At 35.7% G+C, this 18149-nt stretch overlaps 1 protein-coding gene and 1 long non-coding RNA gene across 6 annotated transcripts in view; both read left to right on the forward strand.

Annotated features, from left to right (window-relative positions):
• LOC116873229 overlaps positions 1-694 on the forward strand; it is a 63721-nt gene extending 63027 nt beyond the window's left edge. Inside the window, exon 3 of the long non-coding RNA XR_004383762.1 lies at positions 589-694. This is a non-coding gene — a long non-coding RNA (uncharacterized LOC116873229). The remainder of the gene's footprint in view (positions 1-588) is intronic.
• A 60-nt stretch (positions 695-754) lies between these two features.
• The window catches only part of NCOA1 (nuclear receptor coactivator 1), a 149373-nt gene continuing 131978 nt past the window's right edge, over positions 755-18149 (forward strand). For 4 of the 5 annotated variants that reach the window (XM_032866962.1, XM_032866959.1, XM_032866961.1 and 1 more), the window contains exon 1: positions 13438-13503. The gene's annotated coding sequence lies outside the window, so the exon portion shown is untranslated. Of the gene's footprint in view, positions 773-13437; positions 13504-18149 lie in introns of those variants that run through there. The other variant, XM_032866958.1, reaches the window with a different exon arrangement.

Consider the following 18149-nt stretch of genomic DNA (forward strand, 5'->3'; position numbering starts at 1 on the left):
AAGTAGACACAGCCGCTATTCACAGTTCTCGAGTAATTTAATTTATAAGTGGAACATTGGAGAATCCAGAATCTGTGTTCTAAGTAGGTTACATAAATGTATTTAAATGTTTTTCACTTGTGAACTGAATAAACTATATTTTGTAATTTGTAATAAAAAGACTTTATGGGGCGCCAGGGTGGCTCAGTTGGTAAAGTGACTGCCTTCGGCTCAGGTCATGATTTCAGGGTCCTGGGATTGAGCCCCACATTAGGCTCCCTGCTTGTCTCCTTCTCCCTCTCCCTCTCTGTCTGCTGCTCCTCCTACTTGTGCCATCTCGGTCAAATAAATAAAATTTTTTTTAAAAAAAAGACTTAATTTATGATTTCATGACTTAATGAAAAGATCCCTTAAGAAGATATGCTTTATCTAAAAAGACAAAAGAAATATACCAGAAATTATAGCCATTTTACTTTTATATTCCTGATAGGGATATTCCCATCACAATTGGGGCAGAGTCATTATTTTCCTTAAAAAGCCTCTCCCTTTATTGCATCAGAAAATAATCATAGAATTTCTTCTTGCTGGTTCTCTGGGGACCCGTTTTAGATGAGAAGAATCCTAAGAGAAGCTCACACAAAAGGTCTACGTTGGAAACTGTACTAAAAGAGCAGATATTCGCATGCTTTTGGCTTATTCTGAGGATGATTTAAAAAACCTCAGCACCATTATTTGCCTATGTTTAATGAATCTCTGTAGAGTTGTGTAATTGCTCCTTTTTTTCCTGTATGTGGTAAGTCAGGCCCCTCTACTTCCTTTCCTTTTACATTGAAAAGTGTTCTAAAAGTTTTCCTTAACTTTCCTTTCTTTTGTAGTATAATGAACAAATTCATATAACTCAATAAATTTAACAATTTTTTTTTTTTTAAGATTTTATGTATTTATTTGACAGAGAGAGAGATCACAAGTAGGCAGAGAGGCAGGCAGAGAGAGGGGAAAGCAGGCCGCCTGCTGAGCGGAGAGCTCAATGCCGGGCTCCATCCCAGGACCCTGAGATCATGACCTGAGCTGAAGGCCGGGGCTTAACCCACTGAGCCATCCAGGTGCCCCAAATTTAACCAATCTTAACTATAAATTAGTTATGTTCAACTTTTAAAGTATACGATTGCTATGTAATCTTTCAGAAATTAAAGCCATTTTAGCAAGTCAATATTTTATATTTAGTTTTATATTTTTATTGAAGGCCTATGTCCAAATGGGTGTCTACAGAAAGAGAATCAAATGGAACATATGTTTAAGTTTGGAATCCTAAATCAATGCTGTAATAAATTACACCTGGTTCATTGGAATTGAGACTGACATATAATCATAATGGTTTGGATATCACTTATCTGGAATTCTGATTTGTGAACATAGTGTAATGTTCTAAGCTAGTAGTTGGGAGTTCTTTGAAACCATGTTTCGCCTTGATAGTTACAAAAATAATTGATTCCTTTTACTGTTGTTTGAAATTTAAAATTTAATTGTTTATAAAAAAGAACCAGGTGCAAAGTGCTGCTTTGTTTTCAAACTTATTAACATGTCTCCAGTTTATTGAATTCTATTTAAATTTATAAAACGTAAGTGTCTAACATGAGTTCCATGAACCCCTTCAGAGCATCATTAAACTCTCCTGATATTTTATTAAAATTTTTTTTTTCGTGTGGGAATTGTTTTGTGATGATTAGTGTCTGTAGCATTTTGTAGTCTCAAAGCTGTCCATCAACCAAACAAGGTTAAAAACCACTTTTATAGGACTTCTGAAGCGTTGTACTCTCCAAAGGAATATTGAAGGTAAATTTGCATTGCGTCCTAGAATTACTTAATCATAGAATTTTAGAGTGACCAACTTGAAGCCCCCAGAAGTTACCCAAGGATTAACAGAGAAGCCAGTGGGGCTCTTGTGGTATTCTGATTGATAACTTAGGGCCTTTTCAGCCTTCCAGCCTCAGCACAGAGAGTGTGGAGCTTCAAATTGATAGCAAGGTATTTGCATTTGAATAGAAAGCTTTTGTGGGCCCAGTAGAAATCTTGAATAATTTGCTCCAGTAGTTTCATGAAGTATTAGTGGGATGCTAGTTTATGTAGTTTCTTAGGGGTGGATATATGGAGGTCCCTGTAGTCCCAAAGGAGAATCTCTTAATCTTCACAAAAAAAATTATACCTTTGACAGTGTCCATGTTGAATAGAATTTAGGCACATTTCATTCATTCTGTTAGCAAATATTTATTGTGTGCCTACTATGGGGGTGTAGGTTTCACCAGCTGATAAAGAGTAATTGTGGAAAATTAACGAGATTGTGTTAATAATATCTATCAGCAGTTTAATGTTGAAAAATGTTTTTCTTTCTTTTTTTAAAGATTAATTTATTTTAAGAGAAAGAGCATGAGCAGGAGGGATAGAGGGAAGGGAGAGAGAATCTCAAGCAGGCTCTGTGCTTACCCCACAGCCCTACGTGGGGCTCAGTCTCAGGACCCCGAGATTACAACCTGAGCTGAAACCAAGAGTCAGACTCTTAATTGACTATGCCACCCAGGCACCCTGGAAGATGTTTTTCTTTCTAATCACAAACCCAGAGAAGAAAATGTCATATAATAATACTGATAGGAGTTTTTGTATGATAGTCTTTAGTATGCCAGTTGACAGAGTTATGAAATATTACAAATTCTCAGACTACTGGGAATGAAAGAAATTGCCTTATTTAAATAAGGACCAAAGCTAAAAATCCAAGATTTTCATTTTATTTATCACTCTTCACTATCTGATTGAGATTTAACTATTGTTCTTAAGTTAATGATTTTTTTTATTGTTTAAATTTGTGGTCACATTTCTCACTGTGAACATAGAACCTGAATTTTTATATTATTTGGTAATATTAGTAGCATAGTTACAAGTAGCTAAAGCTATAGCAAATTAATTTGAAGTAATCTTTTTAAAATTTATTTTATTTTTTTTATTTTAAAAAATATTTTATTTATTTATTTGATAGAGAGAGGGAGCATGAGCTGGGGGAGAAGCAAGGAGAGAGGGAGAAGCAGACTCACTGCTGAGCAGGGAGCTCAGTGTGGGATTTGATCCCAGGACCATAGGATCATGACCTGAGCTGAAGGCAGACACGTAACAGACTGAGCCACCCAGTTGCCCAATTTGAAGTATTCTTTTTTTTTTTAATTTGAAGTATTCTTAAATGAACATAGAGTCAAATGAATTTAAGATTACACATGATTGTAATCACTTTTCATATATGCTTAAGATGCTTTCAAAGTAAGGATTTTATGATTTAATATCTAATTACATTTCAAAGAATTAAAGACTAATCCCATTTTACAATATTCATTTTACACGGTATGCTCGAGATTTATGAACTGTGAGATTTTGTGCATATCTTTACAGTGCCAGTTAATCAGTTTGGCTTTTAAAACTGGAACAAGATTCTTCAACATTCTGACTCCTATTTTAAGATTCCTTACTCAGTTCAGCTTATTAAAAAAAAAAAAACTCCAAAGAAATACTAACAATGTAGTATTTCTGTTGTGTTTGTTTTCACATTCTATATCTTTTAAAATGTATTTATTTTAAAATTTAAACATGTAAGGTATGTAATTGGTTTTCAAGGGTGAATATATGATGAAGTATTTTGGTTACAGGCAGTAAGATTCAATTGATGCAAGAACCTCAATTGTGTCCTGCCCCTCCCTCCTTTCCGTGCTCCCATGATTAGTATCCTGAGCTTGTAACCTTATATTTATTACATTCTAATTTATTGCATATTTATTGTATTGTATCTTTCCTCAACTAAACTTCCCCTATTCCCAAGTCCTTGAGGACAAGGCTCTAGATCAACTTTGAATCTTCAGAATGTAGCACACAGCAGATGCTCATATATTTCTTAAATGAATGAACTGATTGAGGGACATGAGGGACTTATCTTTGGGTCTTCTATACTCACCAAGCAAGATTTTAAACTCTGGGGTACTCTATAATGGTTTTCCAGAGCCTATATGTCTCCAGAGAGATTGATTGATTGATTGATTGATTTTAATTGGTGTACATAATTGTAGGGGCTGGCAAATCTGAAATCTGCAGAACAGGCTGGCAGGCTGTGCACCCAGGAGAATGTTGATGATGCAGCTCAAGTCTGAAGATGTCTACAGGCAGAATTACCCCTTCCTTGGGGAGCTTCAGTCTTTTTTTCCCTCTTAAGGCCTTCAGCTGATTGGATGAAGCCTGCCTATATTATGGAGAATAGTCTGCTTTACTCAGAATCTCCTGACTTAAATGTTAATTTATCTTCAACCAAATCCAGAGTCAGAATGTCTACAAGGGAAAAAGGAAGAACTATTGCAAAAAGTGAAAGAAGTTTAAGAGACATATATCCCAATGCTGAGGACTTCATTTGGATCCTGATTAGATCAAACCAGTTGTAAAAAAATGGACTTTGTTAGGCAAACAGAAAAAATTTAAAATGGAGTAGGTATTAGATGATAGGAAGGAGTTGTTTTTGTATTGGATATAATAATTGGTATTGTTCCATTTTAAGAATGGGAAAAAAGAGAACTCTGTATAGACTGAAGCTTTTATGGGTCAAACAAATAGAATATCTGGGATTGCTTTAAAATACTCTTTCTCTCCATGCCTACAGTAGGTGGAACAAGATCAGCAGAACATTAATAATTGCTAAAGTTCGGTAATGGTTATAAAGGGATTTATTGTATTATTTCTGTGTATAAAAGTTTCTATAAAAATTTTTTTAAATGAGTAAAAGTATAATAAAAACAGGGCTGTCACATAGTAAAAAAAAGGAAGTTGGGCACCTGGGTGGCTCAGTTGGTTAAGCGACTACCTTCAGCTCAGGTCATGATCCCAGAATCCCAGGATCCAGCCCCGCATCGGGCTCCCAGCTCCACGGGGAGTCTGCGTCTCTCTCTGACCTTCTCCTCACTCATGCTCTGTCTCACGGTTTCTCTCTCAAACAAATAAATAAAATCTTAAAAAAAAAAAAAAGTTAATTCATCTTAAAAAAAAAATAACCTTCACATCAGCATCTGGATTGGTGTTTGTATCTGGGTACTGTGGCTTCACCAAGTTGGCATGTAAAAGTAACCGTCATAGGTACCGAGTAAGTGATTAATTTCAGTGGGAAAAAGTTTCCTAAGGGTCGCCTGGGTGGCTCAGTCGATTAAGTGACTGCCTTCAGCTCAGGTCACAATCCCAGAGTCCTGTTATGGAGTCCCACATCGGGGCTCCCTACTCAGCAAGGATTCTGCTTCCTCCTTTGCCCCTCCCCTCACTCTCTCGCACTCTTTTACTCTCTCTCCCTCAAATAAATAAATAAATAAATAAAAATCTAAAAAAGAAGGGAAAAAGATTCTTCAGCATTTTCATAAAGAAATCAGCTATGGAAAAATTGAAATTTGTATAAAGAATACTAGTAAGTTAAAAAAGAAACATGCATGAGTAGCTATGACCAAGACTATATTTATATATTAGAATCTTATTTTTGTTTTCCTTTATTTTTTTATATTAACATATAATGTATTATTTGCTTCAGGGGTACAGGTCTGTGAATCATCAGTCTTACACAATTCACAGCACTCACCATAGCAGATACCCTCCCTAATGTGCATAACCCAGCTACACTATCTCTCCTTTCACCTCTCACCTTGCCAGCAACCCTCAGTTTGTTTCCTGAGATTAAGAGTCCCTTATGGTTTTGTCTCCCTCCTCATCCCATCTTGTTTCATATAAGAATCTTATTGAAGTGCAACACAGGAAACAATTGAAGCATATGAACAAATACTACATATTGTATAAGTTAGGAAATTTTCAGGTACCAGTGATCAGAATGGGATAGATTTAAGAAAATATTTTTAAAGAATATGCATTTTGATCTGATTTTGAAGAATGTGTGCATGCTATGTATACATATGTGGAGTTGGGGAATAATCTCAATAAGTACAATACCAAAGGCCTTTGAGAGTCTCGGGGAGGGAAAGGCAGGGAAAAACTGAAAGAGGGCCTTGAGTATACATTGTACATCTGTTAAGCTAGACAATTAAAACAACAACAAACTTCTTGAAAGTTAATTAGAAGGGAAGTGATTAATTAAAACATTCCTTGCAGATACTGTTCTGAATGTATAATGGACTAGAGTGGTTTCTAAGCCCCCAACCACAGGAGATGAGAGCGTGGACAGCGATTTATAAATAGAAAGATAATCCAAGTCTCTCACAGGTTGCTGTAGAACTTTGTGATTTCATGTTGCAGACAAAGATGAGAGAGGATGGATATACTAAGTTTGCCTAAACTGGCAGTCTGACACTTTAAGAGTGATGTTAGTTTCTATAGTGATGTGGAAATAGAGAGAGTGGGCAGGTAGAATACGGTGCATAATGTACTTGCATGACTTAGTAGATACTCCCTGAGGTAGAACTTATTGTAGTGTATTTTATTCCCAGTATTCCACTCGGAGGCATAGAATGCTCCTTTTAAGGAATTAAAAAAAAAAAAAAGATTTATTTGTGTATTTGAGAGTGAGAGAGAGCACAAAAGTACAGCAGGGAGGGGCAGAGGGAGAGGGCATCTCCCCTAAACTCTGTGCTGATGCCCAGTGCAGAGCCTGGAGCCCATGTGGGCCTCGGTCCCACCACCCTGAGATCATGACCTGAGCCGAAACTAAGAGACCAGTGCTTACCAAACTGTGCCACCCAGGCACCCCTTAAGGAATTTTATCCTACTTGGTGAGGTCAGCAGACTTTGGTTACAAAATTTATAGTATAAAATCTAATATTTGAAGATATCAAACTACTGATAAATCATCTCTGTCAATTGTGTAGTTAGTATCTGCTGTGACGAAGACAAAAAAACTGTAGAAGTTCAAAATGGGAGGGTATTTACCACTATTTTCTGGGAAGAATTTATGAAGGATGTCAGATTTAAGCTCTCATAAAATAGTATTTGGAGCATCTTACATAGTGGAGCTAATGGGGCAAGTGGAAAGCCTCACAAGTGGGAGGCTTAGCTATGACCGAAATGTACTACATGTTTTAAAAGAAAGCTCTGTTAATTTGGATTATCTTTTAATTTATACACAGCCCTTGTGCCTGCTTATTGTGTCTGGTGAGTCATTTTTATAGGCCTCAGCCTTAGCCCTACTGTTTACATGGAGCCCTGGCGACCTGAAACTGTAGTAGCTTCAGTCAGTTATTTTTACCTTTTTTTCTCACTCCCCTGCTCTTTAGCCTGTCAGTCTCAAAAAACCATGAGTGTATTGGTCACTTCTTGAAAGTAACACTGAGATTATCTGTTACTTCCCACCGGTTGTTCTTTACTTTGTCATCATACTGTGTGTGCTTTTGTTTCCATTACTTTGCTTTGCCCATAGTCCTAACAGTGGGGATATTCCTTGGTCCAGTCACATAGTCCTACCATTGTCATTGTGCTTTGGCCTGCCTCCTCTTGCTTTCTTTCCAGATAGGAGCTTTTTTCAATGGTAGTATTTCTTTCTGTGAGTGCTCCTCAGGCACCACTCTGATTCGTTTTCCGAACCTTTTTACCTCTTACTGTTTTAGTCCCATGGTAAATCTCTTCTTTGGATTGCATTTATAGCAGTTTTTATGATATGCACAGAATTTGAATTACTGAAATAAAACTGCATTTATTTTCTGTACCCTAGTTAATATTCTTTGCCTCAGTTTTTATCAAGTCAACTGATTTTCTTTCCAAGTAGTCTGTATCTTCAAGGTTTCAGTACATATTATCATCTTGCAATAAAAAATAGTTGGTATTGTTGAGGCTTGTCACTTATAAGTTTAAAATATTAATGCAGTTTACATGGAAAACTTTCTATAATTCTGTAGCTTCAATATTATTTTTAAAATAATACTGTACACTTATAATCAGTGAAACTACATTTTTAACAGTCCTGGGAAAAAAGGATTTAAGAGCTCCTGAGCATCTTAATCCTACTCCTTTCTGTGACAGTTTTATTAATTGGGATTCCTCTGGAGATTGTTCTTTGGAAAACAGCCCCTCCTTCTTCCCACCTGTTCCCAAGAGGTTAGAATACAAGTATTCTTTCCTCGCATGTTCTTTAAACTTAGTTAGAATTATTATGTCTCCTCCCCTCCACCTTAATTGTTCCTTTTTTACTACTTCTATAGTTTCAAAAAATACTCACTCTAATTAAAATTCAGGAAGGCCACTGAGACTTCAATGTAGCTTTCATTTGTTATATTAGGTATAATTTGCTAAATGGTCGTGTGATTGGGGAAGACTACCAACAAGTAATTGGATGGTCAGCTGGTAAACTATTTTTTCCATAAATGTTAAATTCTTTTAAACGTTTATGTAATAACTGGTATTTTTCTTAAATATTTTCCTTTAGGTAATCAACAGTATATTTGTGTTAATAAATAAGAACAGAAGTAGAGCTATTTAAAGTATTTATATTGTTAGTCGCCATAAAATACTATTCTATAATCTCCTTAATCCATTGAATAAAAAATTGTTGTCCTCCATCAAAAAGTATGTTAGTGTGATCCAAGCAGTAGTATGTATACCCAACCTTAGAGATGAAATTTTACCAGTACAATGGAAACTCCCTTTGTATGTCTGTCTCCGCTCATCTCTCTTCCTACCTCCCACAAGTGTAAACACTATACTAAATTTTGTGATTTTTTTTTTAATTTTAAAAGATTTTATTTATTTTAGAGTAGAGAGGGGGGAGAGTGCCAGCATGAGTGGGGGGAGGGGCAGAGGGAGAGAATCTTCAAGCTGACTCCCCACCGAGTATGCAGCCTGAGTCAGGGCTTGACCTTACTGAGCTCAGCAGTGTTCAACCCACTGGGCCAGCCACATGCCCTTTTAATTTTTATTCTTTTTAATTTTAAAAAAAATTTAAAAAGGGTTTTATTTACTAGAGTGAGAGCAAGAGAGAGAGAGAGCATAGTCGGGGGGAGGAGCAGAGGAAGAGGGAGAAACAGACTCGCCATTGAGCAGGGAGCCTGACACCAGCTTGATCCTGGGACTCTGGGATCATGACCTAAGTTGAAGGCAGACGCTTAATGGACTGAGCCCCACAGACACTCCTGCCACCTCTTTTAATTTTTTGAAAATAAGTCTTATTGCATATATGTCTATACTAAACAGAATAGTATTGATTTATTTATTTCTGAACTTTATAATAAATGGTATATTGTGTGTTTCTTTTTAAGATCTTGTAAGTTTCTAAGATTCATTTACATTGCTCTGTACATTTTTCTCATGGCTAGTTGTAAATATGCAATAATATTATTTTATTGTTGATTGATACACTCGTTCTTGTTTTTTCTATTATGAACAATACCACAATGAGTATTCTTATACACATCTTGTGGTATACATGTGTAAAAGCACCTGTACCTAGGAATAGAATTGCTGGACCATATGGTATATGCATTTTCAGTTTCAGATAATGCTAAATTATTTTCCAGTTCAATTTGTGGCACAGAGTGGCTAGATGTACACTAAAAATTTCCTGTTTTTCCTGGGCACAGATTAGGTTGTCCTTTCCATCTTTTTTTGCATTAGGAATGTCTATTTAGATGAGTTCTATTATGTAGAATATGAGTAGAAGTAATGTATGCCTCATATAGGCTTGGCCCACAGAAATCTGCCATGTGTGATCATCCAATTTCTCTTTTTCCATCATTTGGCCAAGTTGTGTTTCTCCCATACCAATTCTTGCATTTTTCCCTCCCCCTGTTATGTACACTGTGCCAGTTATACCTGTATAGATAGAATAGAGGTGGTGGTCAGTGACTGTCTCTGTCTTATTTCTGTTTTTAAAGTCAATATTCCAAATATTTCATAATTATCTACAATATCTTCTATGTTCTCTTGATACCCTTTATTAAGTAAGGATGTTCTCTTTAAGATTTTTCTAAAAATGATACCAGGAATGTTGAATTTCATTGAATGTTTTACCAGTTACTATGGAAATGATCATTTGAGTTTTCTCCCTTGATCTATTAATTTTGTGAATAATATTTATATCTTTGTAATGTTAAATCACACTTGTATCCCTAGCATAAACTCATATGGACAAATCTTTTGTTCATTAGTACATTCAGTTTGCTAATACAAGTATCTTTCAGTAAGAACATTTTTTTAGATTCTTAGTTTGGATAGTAAGGGATGCTCTGTAAAGTGCCTATTTCAGAAATTCCCAAACTTCCCCAGTTCATGGTGCCCTTAGAAAGACCAAACAAAAGAAATATCTAAAAGCTATATTTATTAAGCAGTTGGGTTCAAACGACTTCATATTTATGTCCTAACAGCTTAGTGGCCGTTTGAGAAAAGAACATAGATAAATTCAAAGAAAAAGCTATATTTTCATTTTATTTTTAAATAACTGCAGTTATAGTCGGCCTTGAACAATGCAGGGATTAGGAGCACTGATCCTCTGCACAATCAAAAAGCCTCCAAACTTAACTACTTAATAGCCTACTCTTGACTGGAAGCCTTACTAATAATACAAACAGTCAATTGATACATAGTTTGTATTTTTACAATGAAGTAAGCTAGAGAAAAAGAAATGCTTTTAAAATTATAAGGAAAAGAAAGTAGAATATTGTACAGCACAGTTCAAACCCACGCTATTGGAGTCAACTGTACTTACTAGTGGGATGTGTGTGCTTGAAATTATTGCATAACTTCTCAAATCTTGGAATGAGATTGGGCACTGCCACGCTCATTTCCTGTTCCATGTTGATTTTCACATGGTGATTGCTTTTTTATTGCAGCAACTACCAGAAACTCAGATTCACAAAGAGGTCATCAAAAGGAATGCAGTGTGATTTAATGTTGAAACCATGAAAGAAAGCATGTGATATTTGACAGATGTTGTATATTGCTGTTTCCTTCAAATTGAAAACATCTCTTGATACCCCTGGTGGGTTCACTGTGGCACCTCAGGGTGACTTGGAACGTAGTTTGGAAGCTACAGAACTAGGTAGGTCCTGAGTTTTGGAGAAAGGATCGTGAATGACAATGTGGACATTAAAGAATACTGCATTTTCCCCCATTTGATATACCTTATAAAGTATTGAGGTGATTGGAATAACAAAGGATATCAGCCCCACCTTTAATAAAATGTGCTTTATAAATTCATTTTTTGTGATGAGGCCTCGATTGTGAGGGATACCTGTATTTAGAGTTTCACACCTGTGTTTAAGAGTAAGATCGACATATTTCCTTTACTAATACTGTTTGGTTTTAGTATTAAGGTTATACTGGCCTCATAGGATAAATTGGGGAATATTTCCATTTCTGGCAAAGTTTTTGGTAAAATTCAACTGCCTTGTGAGAAGATTTTTTAAAAAATTGTTACGATTGGGTTTTCTTTTTTTCATTTGCTTGTCTATATTTTCTTATTTTCTATAATGCCATGTAATACACCTTTAAGAACAAGCAGTCTTCTATCAAGACACAAAAGAAAATCTGTATATGGAGTTAATTCTAAGTAGTTTGATCACTCAGTTCAAATCCTGTACTGTTAAATGTTAAAGCTAATTGACTTGTGGTTTGGGAGAAGATTTTTAAAACTATTGATTTAGTTTTCTTGAGAGCAGTAGGATTATTAAGTCTTTCCATATCTTCCTGGTTAGTTAGTTTTTTTTTTAAGCAAGGGAAAATTTTTTTTGAATAATTTTAGATTTATAGAAAAGTTACAAAAATAGTATATTAAGTTCTAGTATGCCCTTCATCGACCCCACCCCATTCTTGACATTTTCCATTACCATGATACATATGTTAAAACTAGGACAGCGGTGTTGACTAATTAAACTTCAGACTTTATTTGGATTTAAATAGTTTTTTTTTTTTAATTATTGATATCCTCTTTCCATCTGGGGCCAACCCAGAGTATCCCATTGTTTTTGGTGGTCATGTCTCTCCAATCTCCTCTAAGTCTATGACACTTTCTTAGTTTTTCCTTATTTTTTTGACCTTGACTCTTGAGGTGTGCTGACCAGCTGTGCTATAGAATATCTCCCTATCTGGATTTATCTCGTGTTTTTTTCTCACGGTCAAACTGAGGTTATGAGAAGAATACCTCCAAAGGGAAGTGCCATTCTCATCACATCATTTTAGGGGGTAGATGATATCCACCATGTCACCGATGATGGTGAATTAACCTTCCTCACATGGCTGAGGTAGTTTTGGCAGGTTTTCCCATCATGAAGTTATTGCTCTTCTCTTTCCCCACTTAATTCTTTGGTAACGAGTTCCTAAGCCACTAAGTCTAGAGATTAAGCACCATCTTTTAGAGGGAGGGGTAGCGCCATATATTTTTTGGAATTCTTCTCTTTACTTATTTGTTCCGTCATATGTTTATATCAGTGTGTCCTAGGTTAGTTTTAATGGGTTTTGTTTTAAGAATTTACCTATTTCATTTAAGTTTTCAAATCTGTTCGTGGAAATGTTTTCATAATATCCTATTTGTTTAATCTTTGGTTTATTTATAGTTAGGTTCTCCTTCATTTTTAATAATTAACTTGTATCTTTTTTTTCTTGACCTCATCAAGGGTATTTTGTTATTGATTTCAAAGAACCAGCTTTTGGTTTTATCATTCTCTTTATTGTGTTTGTTTTCCATTTCATTGATTTATGCTTTTATATTTCTTACTCTTTATTTTTTTTAAGGTGAGGTTATTTTTTGAAATAACTTTGTAGTTAGACATTTAGCCCATTAGTTTTCAACCATTCTTCTTTCCTAAAAATAAAATAAAACTTTCAACCATTTCTTCTTTCCTAATATTTATGGGAATACATTCTCCTCTGAGTGTTGCTTTTGCTGCATTTTATAGTTTTGAAATGTAGTATTTTCATTATTGTTTCATTCTTAGTTTTACAGTTTTTTTTTCTGTTAAGAAATAATTGTTTTCTGTTATTATTTCTTGAATTATGAGTTATTTAGAGGTGGAGTTTTAAATTTCCAATTGCTTGGCAGTTTTGTGTTTAGTTTCTTTCTGACTTTTTTTTCATTGTGTTGTGATCAGAGAATATAGTCCTTCTGGTGGTAGTGATTATTCTGTTCTCTCCTGCGTGTTTCTTAACCTCTCTTTCATACTTTCCTTTCTAGTGACCGTATAGGCTACTGTAAATTTGTCATAGCTGGAAATTTTTAAGACAAATTTTTAAATTTTTACTGATATTTTATAATAGTGCTGTGTTTACTTGTGTGTTTTGTTATTTTCTTCTTGAATTCTGAACTCCTTTTCTTTGGAATCCTGTGTAATTATGAAAACTCTTTGGTTTAAGTTCAGGATACATTCTTCTAGAGTGGATTTTTATTTCCTTCTACTATATGCTTGGAGTTGGGGGGCTTGGTCTGTGAACCTGGATTTTAACTTAAAATTCTTACTCTTGGTTTTTTAGGAACATCCACATCGTGTAGATGATTCAGGCATCAAATTCTCATGATGTGTTTGCTAAAACGAAGAGGTAAATTTTCCTTGATGTTTGCCTTTGAGGTGTTTTGATGTTTGAGTTTATCCTTTTCCTGGGTTTTTGTCCATTTGGGTCCCGGCTTTGTCTGATGGCATCTGAGACCTCAGGAGGCCTGGGCCTTTTTCCTTAATCTCTCTCACTCCTAGTTTATGCCTCCATGTGTTACCTGGCAGCTTTGCTGCTTGCTCTTCCATCTTTTTTCTTGATTTGTTTCCATTCCTGATATACCTCTAGTATATTTCAGAGAATGGAAATCCTGTTGGAAATTCTTCAAAAGAATAGTTTCTAGAAACCAGTCCAGACCCACAGACTAGAATCTGCAGAATACAGGTCCTGTGGGTATTTTTAAAAACTTCTTAGATAATTTGGATGCACTATAAGGTTTGATAACCACTGGCATAGAAAACGTTAAGGACTTTTTGTGTAAACGTAAATAATTAAACATTCATAGCTAATGTTTACTGAAGGTAAGTTAACATACATAGTAGGCATGCAATAATCCTGGCTGTTAGTAGTATTATTACATGCTGGGCTCTATTCTAAATCCTTCACACATCTTGTAATCTGTTCCTCACAACAATGCTATAGCTACTACTCCTATTCTCATTTTATAAATGAGAAATTGAAGCACAGCAATATTAAATAACTTACTCAATATTACATAGCTAACATGCAGCACAATTGGTACTTGAATCCAGATAGTTAATATAATTCCAGAGCATATAAGCTTAACACCTAGTCCCTATGGTCTTCCAGATAATTAGCATCTTATTGATTCCCAGAGGGAATCTAACGTTGTAGAATATAGCAAGAAAAATATATCTGAATTATTATATATTCATGTCACTTCAGTATAGGTATAAGGGAAGTAGAATAGTATAGTAGAAACATCTTTGATTTACAGGAAGACAGGCATGAATCTTTTCCTCAATTGCTTACTGTATAGCTATGAGAAAGCAGTTTATCTTTTCTGAGTTTTTACTTTTCTTATTGGTAAATGAGGATAATTATTTTTACTTCATGGAGATTTTGAAGAAATAAATAGAGCCTGTAATGTGTTGCTTAACCATATGCAAAGTGGAAGGTCAGTATCAGGATTTATGGTATCCCCTAAGAAAACTGTGTTGACTCCATACAGGAGATTATAATAAGCCTTAGTCTAGGAGCAGAGCAGTTGGATGGTACTGGTTGATGGTGCTGGTGGGAGCCACGCTGACTCTGTCGAGAATATATTTGGTGACACACACTGCCCTAGATTCTGGAGATACAGCAGTGAGTAAGACATAGCCTTCCTTTTCTCAACGAGCTGACAGTCCGCTTGCGCGCATCCAGACAGATATGTAGGCAAGTACTTTGCTGGCTGCTACAGTGTGGTAAACATAGGGTGTTACGGGGACACATAGGAGGGATACTCAACCAAACCTTAGTGGATGAAGAATGGCTTCCCGGAAGGAGAATGATGATGTGGGGGATTAGAATCATAAATCCAGAGAGGAGGCAAAGCAAAGGCTGGTAGAAATTGTCATTGCACTAAAAGTGTTCCATTCACTAACAAAATCTTCCACGTTAATGAAAATATCAGAGATATTAAGAAAGTTTATCAGGGTTTTACTAAAGTAGTTTTTAAAGGTAAAATACAAGTAAAACATAATATTGAAATATCTATTAAAGAGATTTCTGAGGTATTGTGGCCTATGTGCTTGTTATTCGGTACTAGTGTCACATGAAGTTATGCTTCTTGGGAGGAGAGAGGGAGAAACAATGATCCTCAGAGGATGGAATGATAATTTGTGAACTGGGGTGAATATCACCATGTACTGTTTACACGTTTCCTTTTCTCTCATCCTTGTTCACATGCGATGAAAAAATATTTGTTTCAGTGACTCATTTATAGTTCATAGTTTTAATTTGGTATAGTACATTGCTCTGGTATGGATTTCCTATTGATCAATAAAATTGTATGTATAGGAGTTGAGATTTCTTTTGATCTTTTTCTAGTGCCCCTTCCCAATAAAGTAACATACTAAAAATATGCAAGGAAAAGACCACTTCTTTGGCCAAACTGGGATATGAAAAAGGGAATGAATAAAGAAATTCTTAGAAGGGGAGGAAGGTGGGACTGGAAGAAAGAAGAGGATATTGAAATGGGCAGTTGTAATGGATAGAATAGAATCAGTGATTATAGGAATAATGAATGAGGTTGGTCTTTAAAAATAACCCCAGGGCAAGCAGTATCTCTGCATGTTCTGGCAGCCAGATGATTGTGACTCGATGTAAGAGTATACTTTGATCTGCAACTCAACTTGTATATCCATATGAGGCCCACCAAGGACTGTGGTGTTTTGCAAGAGCAGTCCCTGACTGGAGCTGGGGAAAGTGGAGCAATTGGTATGGGCATTTGGAAATATTAGAACCCAGTTGTTGGGGGACTAAAGCCCTTAATCCTCAGGGCTAAGCAGAGGGTAGAAAGAGGAAGGGGAAAATGAAATCAAGTTTGTAAAAATTAATTCTGGAAAAGATATTTTGGAAAGCTTGTAAAATGAGGTTGAAATTATAAACGTGTTTTCTATAATAATAAATCTTAGCACACTAGGAGTAGCCAAAATCTTGAAGGGAGAAAAACAATTTTAGGCCACCCCCCCAAAAAAACTCTCTATAATGCTATATACCACAAATTTACCTAGAATTCTTCCTTATTTGGACTTTTATGGCATGAAGTTGGGAGAAGTTGACAGACACATTGAGCATAAAAGTGTGTAGGTTTGGTGCTTATGGTTGTATTGGGATATATTGAATTCCTAGTATCTTTGGGACATTTGTGTCTCATTGGGGTTTATTTTAGCAAGGACTCTTGACTAAGTCTGGGCACTTTTCTAGGAGTTTGTTGCGTTTTAAGGGCTCGTGATTCTTTGGGCAGGTTGAAAATAATTCTTGAAACTGGGCATTACAATCGCTGTGCCTTCAACTTCTGCTAGTTTTCCTCTTATCTTTATTCATTTTCTCTCTCTCTCTCTCTCTCTCTTTTTTTTTTTTTGTTTGCTCTTTCAGCTTTAACTGCTGCCCTGACCCCAAATATTAGAGCATTTCCATAGTAATTCATTCTCCTCTCTCTACAGTTTTCCTTGGTCATCTCATGTACTCACTATCATCAATATGTCAGAGATTCCAGAACCTTTATATACCACTTGTTTGGAAGTCATCTGGATTTATCTGCTTGTATGTCATATTCATAATTAATGTAGACATAACTGAATTCATTAGCCTCTCCATCAGACATCTGTTATCTCCTGTAAACTCATTCTTGGCTTAGTGGCATTATTATATACCCGGTCTCCTGTGCCAGGAAACTTGGTGTTTGTAGGAGCTTATTCAGAGAACATAATCCTGAATGTAAGCAAAATTTTAGCCAGAAAGATGCCTTATCATAACATTGTGTTTTAAGATTTTATTAATGTATTGATTTATTTTTTTAAGTAGGTTCCATGCCCAATGTGGGGCTTGAACTCATGACCCTGAGAAAAAGAGTTGCATGCTCTACCGACTGAGCCAGGTAGATGCCCTGTAGTATTGTTTTAATAGCAAAAAATTAGAACCAATCTCAAGTCCTGCACCACTGCTTTGATTAAAAACTGTCACAGAGAGAGCGAGGAGTATTTCTCAGACAATACAAATCTTTTTAGAAGAATACTTAATGACATGAGAAGTTATATACATAAATTTAGTGAAAAAAGATGCTTTGAAGCAATATGTGCACTGTGAATCCATAATCATTAAAACAAAACCATATCTGGATCTTGTTTGTAGAAGAGTAAATATACAGCTGTTTCCATTAATTCTAGTTGGAACACTTATGGGTTATTTTTATATTTTATTCTTTTTACTTACCTGTATTTTCTGGATTTGAATAGTAAACCTGAACTATATTTATAATTCAGATGTGTGGACAATGTGACCTCTCTTGTTCACCCCCAACTCTTGTTAATTTAGTCCAGTGTCTCATTCACCTCATTTGCTGCCATCAGTCCAGTCGCTCATCACATTGGAATGAGATTGCTACAGCAACCCTTTTGCCTCCATTGCTCAGCTACCAGAGCCGTCTTCCTAAAAATCTTAGCCAGTTGGGTTCATTCTTTGCTTAATCCCTCCAGTTTAAGTAGTTAAATGTTAAATCCCCAAAACCATCAAGTAGAATACATTTTGGATATTTTCCCTTGTTACAATTTGGTCTGAAGACCTGCAGCCAACTGGAATTTGGCCAGCTTGAGACTTAATGTAGCATTTTCTCCTTACCCTAACCAAGTCACTTTTGACCAAATAGCTGTGGCAGGTTTAGGGGGTAGGGGACCAGAGGAAGAGAGAGAGAGAGAGAAAATATAAATAGAACTCAGGCATTGCCAGATCTTTATTCTTTGTCCCTCTGCAACCCATCACATTTTGCCCTTGCTGGGTATTTGTTTGTTTCTATTCAAGGGACAATTTATTGGTTTTCTTGAGTGTTTAGTTAGTAAGAACAAATAGCCGAATAATGAAAATCCATCAGTTTTAGTGCCAATTATTATATCAGTAGATCCTATTAGGAGTATTTATTGAAGCATGTCATGCTAATAGTCCCAGAGTGTAATTATACTTGCAGATTTTTC

The sequence above is a fragment of the Lontra canadensis genome, unplaced genomic scaffold (assembly GCF_010015895.1).
Source record: "Lontra canadensis isolate GAN:19392208 unplaced genomic scaffold, GSC_riverotter_1.0 scaffold32, whole genome shotgun sequence".
Lineage (NCBI taxonomy): Eukaryota > Metazoa > Chordata > Mammalia > Carnivora > Mustelidae > Lontra > Lontra canadensis.